Raw genomic sequence first — 7,931 nt, forward strand, 5'->3', positions numbered from 1 at the left:
GCAGTGCCTAATCCTAAGTCAACAAACACCGCCTTTGAAATAAACAGTATTTACTGTAATGGTAATATAAACCAAGGGGACCTACATGCGTCACTACCCTTCGGTCCAGGGCGAGTAGTTGATAACCAAGTGACTATGCCTAAAGATTACCCGTAAACTAAAAATGATACCATACCAAATACTATAATAGAAAACTCAAGACCCTACTAACCGTAGAAGTACCAGTTAAACCATAACCAAAAGGGAAAATATTACAAGACCCAATAATAGAAAGTGAAGACCCTACACCTGTAGAGGTTCCAATATGGACACCTAGATGGAAAACGACTAGAGATAAAGCAAAGACTAATAATACTTTTATCCCTTCTGCTAAAAATAGCGATAAAGCACCAGATCCCCAAAGACTAGTTGTGTTTAAAAAGGACGAGAATTTTGATGAGATTAGGGAAGTGTTTAAAAATTTGACTATAAACCTACCTTTTCTAGAAGCTATAAAAAGTCTACCTGGACACGCTAAGTTTCTAAAAGAGTTATGCACCAAGAAGAGGAAAACCAACATACCCCACGAAGCATTCTTAACTGAACAATATCCCTCTTTATCTGAACATAACGAAATTGTCAAGTACAAGGACCCCGGTCGCCCTCTTCAGTACTAATGCACCTTAGGTGATACCTTCTTAACAACCCGCTTTATTAGACACGGGGCGAAGTGTTAACTTACTCCTTTTTATTTATATAAACAACTAGGTCTAACAAAACTTCAACCAACCAAAATGACTTTGTAGTTAGCCGATTGTTCTATTAAGTATCCCAAGGGTGTAGTTGAAAATATTCTCATTAAAGTTCAGGGATTTTTACTATCCGGCCGACTTTGTTATTCTTGACCTGAAGTTGCTCATGATTCCATTCCCATCATCTTAGGGCGCGTCCTTTCTTGGCAACCGCCAATGCCCAAATCAATTGTCGGGATGGCTCAATGACTCTTTCTTTTGGAAATCTTTCGTAGAAGTTAACATGTTTAGACAAAAAACAGGGGACAACTAGGTTTGCCCTCATAGAAGGGGAAGTAAAGTCCATTGAGAGTTTTGTACCTCACATTAGTGCGGCTGACACTTTAGTCCCCACACTAGTAGATACCCCTCTTATGGAAGAAGACAAGGATCACAATTTCTACTCCCTAGACGTAGATAACATCAAGGAGGATTTCCTTCGACTCTTTTGCAACCCTTCTTTGCGCCTCACGAAGTTCTCTCCTATTGACATCCATTCATCTCTTGACGCCATGACGGAAGAAGAATTTTTTGCCCTCTATCCCAGTGATTCTTCTTACCCACCTATTGAGGAATGTCTTGCATATCTCAAGGCCTCTAATGATATAAACCTAAGAACACTAGTTGAACACCATTCACCCACCTCACATCCTCATGTCACTCATTCACCTTCCATCACGAATGTTCCTCGCCCTCTACCTTTTCAAAGAACCATTGAGTTTGTACTTGACCTTGGCGTTTCTCCTATGCTTCATAACTATCTAAAACCAACTGGTGAAGAAGTAACACCCAAGGACAAGCCACCTGACACTTTTTCATTTTTTCCATTTTTTCCTTCTCAAAATTATCCACATCCTACGTATCTTCCACAACCATCAATTTTCTCACGTTCATTTACTTGGCATCCCCTTCGTAGGAGGACAAAGAAGAAACTGTATGCTTGATTAGGGTTTAGATCTATAAGGCTTTGCTCTCATTCCACTAAGCTACGTCATAGGAAATCTTGGTGCTTAATTCTGTTTGATGGTGCATTCCATGTTAATTATTTGTGGAAAGACCCACAACTTTTTCGATTGTTGATATATGGTAAACTGCATTTTAATACATATATATTAGATAAAGTCTCGAGTATATGACTATAAAAGACTCATTTTATTCTTCGGTGTACTCCATTCCAATCTTATGTTATGGCACCATTAAGGCAACCGAACCCTCCTTTTGGAGTGAGTGCTTGTAAGTGTCGGATTCTTAGTCTACGTTTCATGTGACTCACGTATTTATCTCTTGCACTTTTTCTCGTGGATTGAGTAGTGCTTCTCTATAGAGTGAGTTTCATTTTTATTTCTTTATCGTAATTTTGTTTTGTTTTTCTAAAAATCAAACATATAAAAACTAAATAAAATAAAACATAAACATATATTAGTAAGTCTAGGAATCGACTTTAAAAGACCCAAGTTTTTGTACAATACCAACTTTACGGAGATAGGCCAAACAAAATTTTCAAACTTAAAAAGAGTTTTCCAATTTTGTTTGGGGTGGCGATTTTGGTATTCATTTCAAATCATGTTGCCACCCTAAGCTTGTCATGTTTACTCCAAGAGAGTTTGTGTTAGTTAGTACGAACCGTTTAATTGTGCTTCATATTATCATATCATCTTTACAATATTTACATTACAGTCGCCATTTTTTCCACGTTTCTATGGTAAATTCTTTCCTTATCTCTTTACACTTTGAGGACAAAGTGTTGATTGTTGTTAAGGGGATAGAAACATTTGCAAAAATTAGACACTTTTAGGATGTAAATTACGACTTTTATTTATAAAATGTTAAAAATTATAAAAATTAGTTAGTTACATAATTTAATTGTGCTATTGAATTGTTTCATGAACCCCTTCTCCCAAATTGTTTTGGGGTGGTATAGAAACACGATGTAAATGTTAAGCATATATTAGGTTGTATATTACGATTATTTGTCTTAAAAATAATAAAAATAAAAATAAAAATAAAAAGTTTATGCTATACACTTAGGAATATTGGTATTGTTTCTTTCTCTATGCTCTTAATAATCTAGAAGTCTCCATGTAGCTTTTGCATCAGAATAATTGTTAGAAACTTAGGTTAATATGTAGGTAATAATCTTTGCATCTATCTATAAATATATTACATGAGTATCTATGATTGTTAGCAGTAAGTTTATGAAATCTAGGCTAGAGTACTTATTCTACAAATCCTGTGAGAATATAGCCTAAAGCCTTATATGAGCGAAACATTTGAGAAATGACACAAGGGAGAAGTAAAATCCGGATAGAGAAATCACACGTCCACTTGCTTGATCACTATGTCATATCCTAAGCGAGAATTTAGGCCCTCTTTGGATCGATATAGCCAGAAATTCAAACCTATGAATTATTTTCCGCTAGTCACCCCTCTGAGCCTTTCTTTAGCCTTCCATAAACCACAATTCATTTACCCTGTTACAAAAACAAAACAAAATAAAAAATTTAACTTACCCAATCTAGAATAAGTCTGAGAATAGAATGAGTGAAGAAAGAAGAAGAGAAAAACATGTGTAAACAAAAATTAGTTAGTTGCTTCAGAAAAAGAAAAGAAGTTTCCATCCAAGGAAAAGAAAAAAAAAATATAAATAAATAAAAACTCCAAAAATAGAATAAAAGGGAGTCAAAAGCCAAAGAAAAGAAAAATAAAAATATGGCTAAGGATGGAAACAAAGTATAGAAGCAAAAGAAAATAACAAGGTTTTCTCTAAGTTATATAATATGAAGACTCTATTATGTCAGACTTGTCCTTTTGAATATCTATTTCCTTCCTTCTTAAACCATCTCCTAATCCCCGCAACACCTAATAAAGACCTCTAGCTCAATTAGGAATAGGTTAGTGTGATAGTAAGTGGCAGATGTGTTTGATCGACTCTGGTTTCCTTGTTTGTCATTGAGATTGTAAGGTAAAGTGTGCCCACTGCACACTGGAGTAGCGAAACTTGAGCGGAAAAATCAGAGTGGTTTTTGTCTTGACATTTATGTGAGGACCTACTTAAGGACGCTATTCCGAGTTTTCATAAACTGAACCTGCTAGGCATTTCATAGTATTACTCATAGTATATATATTTGTATCATAAATGATTGATTATTATGCATATATTAGCTTAGGTTTTTGACTTGGTTATTCTTATTCATTTGCTAGTGAGAGGTATAGTTAATTTAGAGCATGAATAAGGAAACAATAGTTTTATTTCTTAGTCGTTGTAGTATAGATGAAGTTTGTGAGTATCTTCACTGGAAAACTCTCACAAGGCTATAACTCGTCCACTAGGGAATTCCTAGTGGTTTAAGGCCTTGTTGCATATGGTCAATGCAATCACACTCAGCGAAACGAGAGTAGATATAACTCCATTTTTGGTCACTTATTCTAATTTCTCATCTTTGCTTGAGGACAAGCAAAATGCTGTTTGGGGGTGGTTTGATAAGAGCCCAAAACTGTAGTTTTAACCCCTTAACAATCGTACTTTTAGACCAATTATGTGAATAATAAGTAAGAGTTAATCATCGATTCGTGTTTTTATGCATTTCGGGGCTTCAAAGTCCATTATGTGCGAGAAATGTGCCACTTTAGCGAGATAAAGGAGCAAAGGTCGGTTGCTAAGGATTTCTGTGATTAAAGGCCAATTTTCAAGAAGACAAAGCCTCTGTAAAGCCCGGTCAAAAGATGAAAAGTCAAAATCCACGCGGGCAGAAATAGTGCACAAAGTCAACAGAACTTCTGAAGACCATATCTTTGGACTAAGATCTCGGAATTTGGCCTACCTTATGTCAAAACGACCGGCTCGGAAAGCGTTTTTCAATGGTTCAAGCCTTGACCCAATCAGAGGAACAGAAGTAGATGAAACATTTGTCGAAGCCAATTGCAACTGAAGAGCCCATTTTGGACTAAAGAAATTGGGTTTTGGGCCCGATTTTCCGGCCCAAAACATGGCTCCAAGCCCATGCCCGATTTTTGGATCTGAAAGTATAAAACAAAAGCTTGACTCTTTGTTAAGGGTTAGGTAGTTAGGTTAGGAAGCTAATGTTAATGGAGTTTAGGGTTAGAAAAAGATAGATCTAGATCTAATTTTGAGTTTTATCCCATTAATTAATTAGTTTTCATACCTTGTTTTAATATAGATTATTGAATCATTGTTACTTTTCATTAGATTAATAAAGTTAGTTGTTTTTGATAATCTAGCTTCATTTTCCATTAAACATCTATTGCAATTCATTGATTTAGTATTTGTCACTATTAGTTTAAATCAATTCTTACATGAGTAGTTTCCTTTTAAATTTGAACAAGCAAAGTTCAACCCTTTATACCATGTCTTGTTTGATTTGCTTGGGAAATGATAGTATAATGATATTAGAAATTTCACATCACACATTACTCTCACATTGTTCTTTGTGTCGAATAGTTGAATTCTAATTAAGTCTTGAGGGTTTAAGAGTGGAACGAATCCTGACTCTCTTATATTACTTCGTTATTGAGAGTAGGAATATTGATATAAACACGTATTTACGTAAATTGATTATTTGTGTTTACGCATAGATAGTTAGAATACGTAAAATAACTTTTATCAGCAGTCCTGACATTCATGGTCATACTGGCTAGTGGAATTGTGTTGTTTGGCCAATGGCCAGGTTCTTCACGTTCAATGACTTGGGCGAAGCCATCGCCATAAAGGCAGCCGAAATCTTCTCAAGAATAGTCATTAAAGGTGTTTTGTATGATGTATTGAATTAGGGTGTTTGGCTGAATATAGGGAAGGTCCAAAGCCATAGCAACTGCTAGCTCGTAAAAGAGATGTTTGGTGTTACCAATACGGATTGCAAATCCGTTCAAAATGAAACCACGTGCAGCAGGTGTATCCTCCATATGATCATAAAAATAAGTTGTCAAACCTAGAGAGTATGCCTACTCAGAGTGCATAATGAAGGAGGTCCAACCAACTTGGGCGATGAAGTCTCTGAAAAGATGTCCATATGCAGGAGAATTCAGTAAAGCATGGAAAGATTTTTAAGGAATAATCTTTGGAGATGCCATTGTAGAAGACGTGTGATGAAAGATACCACCTGTAGACAAAGATAAACCAAAAATTAGAATACGGTAGGAATGACTAAGTAAAAACAAATGACATTTATTACCATAGGAAAATTGCACTAAATTAAAAACTAAAAAGAAAACGACAAAGAACATAAATTTGCAAAATCTAATTTGTGTCATGGGCCCAAGTAACGGCGAGGATCCTTAGGTGAGAGAAATCCATTTATAAGATTCTCAATGCGATCAATCCGTGCAACAGGGCGCTTTGTGTCTGGTAAATCTCAGCTTGGTTCTCCATTATGAGAGTGTGATTTGCCAAGAACTAGTTGTGGATGTGCAAGAATTGTGCTTGTTCCTCGTTTTGTATTATCCGCAGGTCATGAAATTCAAGAAGACTAGCGATGATGATGTTCTAACGTGTGTATAATGTCATTAGTCCTTGGTGAATTAGACGAAGGCCTTCCATAGGATTAAATACGTTATGTATTGCATTTTCAGTGAAGTTGTTGATAGCGGAACAAGCTTTACCAGTTTCTACACCGACATGGTTCTTTGCAACGTCGGAAGTCCAAAAACCATTCATGCAGACAAAGTGAAGGGTGAGAATATTAGCTGTTCTAAGGTACGTAGTAGGAGAAGTAATAGGAAAACCCCAACGCACCATGATAAGTGTCACAATGGTTGGTAAAGGAGCTAACTTTTTCCTGGCACGTGCGATTGCGGTCCAGAGAAATTGAATTATGCAAAAATCATTGCATTTAGTCTGCAGTACCCAGAGTAGATGGATGAGGGGTTTTGTTATTTTGGAAGTCTTAGATGTGCCGAGCACATTATGAGCTAGCCATTGGATCACTAATAATTGGTTTCTTTGCATGGATCACTGATAAACAATGCGGTTTTTCTGGTTGTATTTGCCGTAAAGGATAGTTGCAAATATCAGATGTCTTATATTGTCGAATGGTGAATCCTGAAGGTGTACCCCCGTGTTCGTAATGGGAATTTGAAGGACCTCAGAGATGATAACCAAAGTCAATTCGCGCTCGCATCCGTTTGCACGGACAAAGAATTGCCCGTTTTGGAAATAACCGTGTGTATAGAATAGCATGACCAATTCTCTGGAATAAAGTGCCTCCTTATGATGTAATAGAGGGAACCATCCCCGACGTAAAATTTTAGTATCAAAATATTGGTGGAATAGACCGCTCTGGAAATTTTCCATAAAATTTTGCTCGGGCACGAAAATTCAAATGAGGGCCATTAATGATGGAAGGAATGGAGTGGTGAAGATAATTTAGTGAAAAAGGGAAGACTGGATTTGAGAGGTGTCTAGACTTGCTATAAATAGGTACCAATCCGAAGATGAAGAAAATACGGATCGAGGTGTCACAGGGTAGTTAGACCACGTGTATTTTCTAAAACAAGGCGAAAAAGTGGATGTAGTGTGGATGGGAAAAAATAGGGCATGTGACTACAAGGAGTGGCACACTCTTCCTAATTTTTATTTATTTATTATTTTTTTAGCATAAATAGCATAAGTAGAAGGACAAGGAATACGCAAATATAATCTCACAATAAGTTGTAACAACGTACAGGGATGTGAAAACACACCATAATGACAACGGGAAAACAAAATACAAATTTATATATTAGATAAGACTATATGCCACATTAACAACATTACGATAATACAACTAATGAGCATAAAGATTTGAGTAGCATATTCAATTTGCTGCTACTCAAACTTTTCTAGCGCATCCATGAAGCTTGAAATTTGGTAAGAACTTAAAAAAAACGTAATTAGAATAAAAGAAAAAATGTAGAGGGAAGAAAATGAAAGGAGTGAAAGTGAAGGATGTGGTGAACTTTCTATTTATAGAAAAGAAATGGAGCCATTTTCTGACCGTTTTGGGGATGTTTTTAATACCATTTTCTGACCGTTTTGGTGATAGTTTTATGACCGTTTTCTGTCCATTTTCCAAATCGTTAGTGGACGGTAAAGCTCGCCGTTAAGTGTGACATCAAAATATATATATATATATTATTATTATTATTATTATTACTATTTTTATTATA

This window comes from Coptis chinensis, chromosome 9, assembly GCF_015680905.1.
Source record: "Coptis chinensis isolate HL-2020 chromosome 9, ASM1568090v1, whole genome shotgun sequence".
Lineage (NCBI taxonomy): Eukaryota > Viridiplantae > Streptophyta > Magnoliopsida > Ranunculales > Ranunculaceae > Coptis > Coptis chinensis.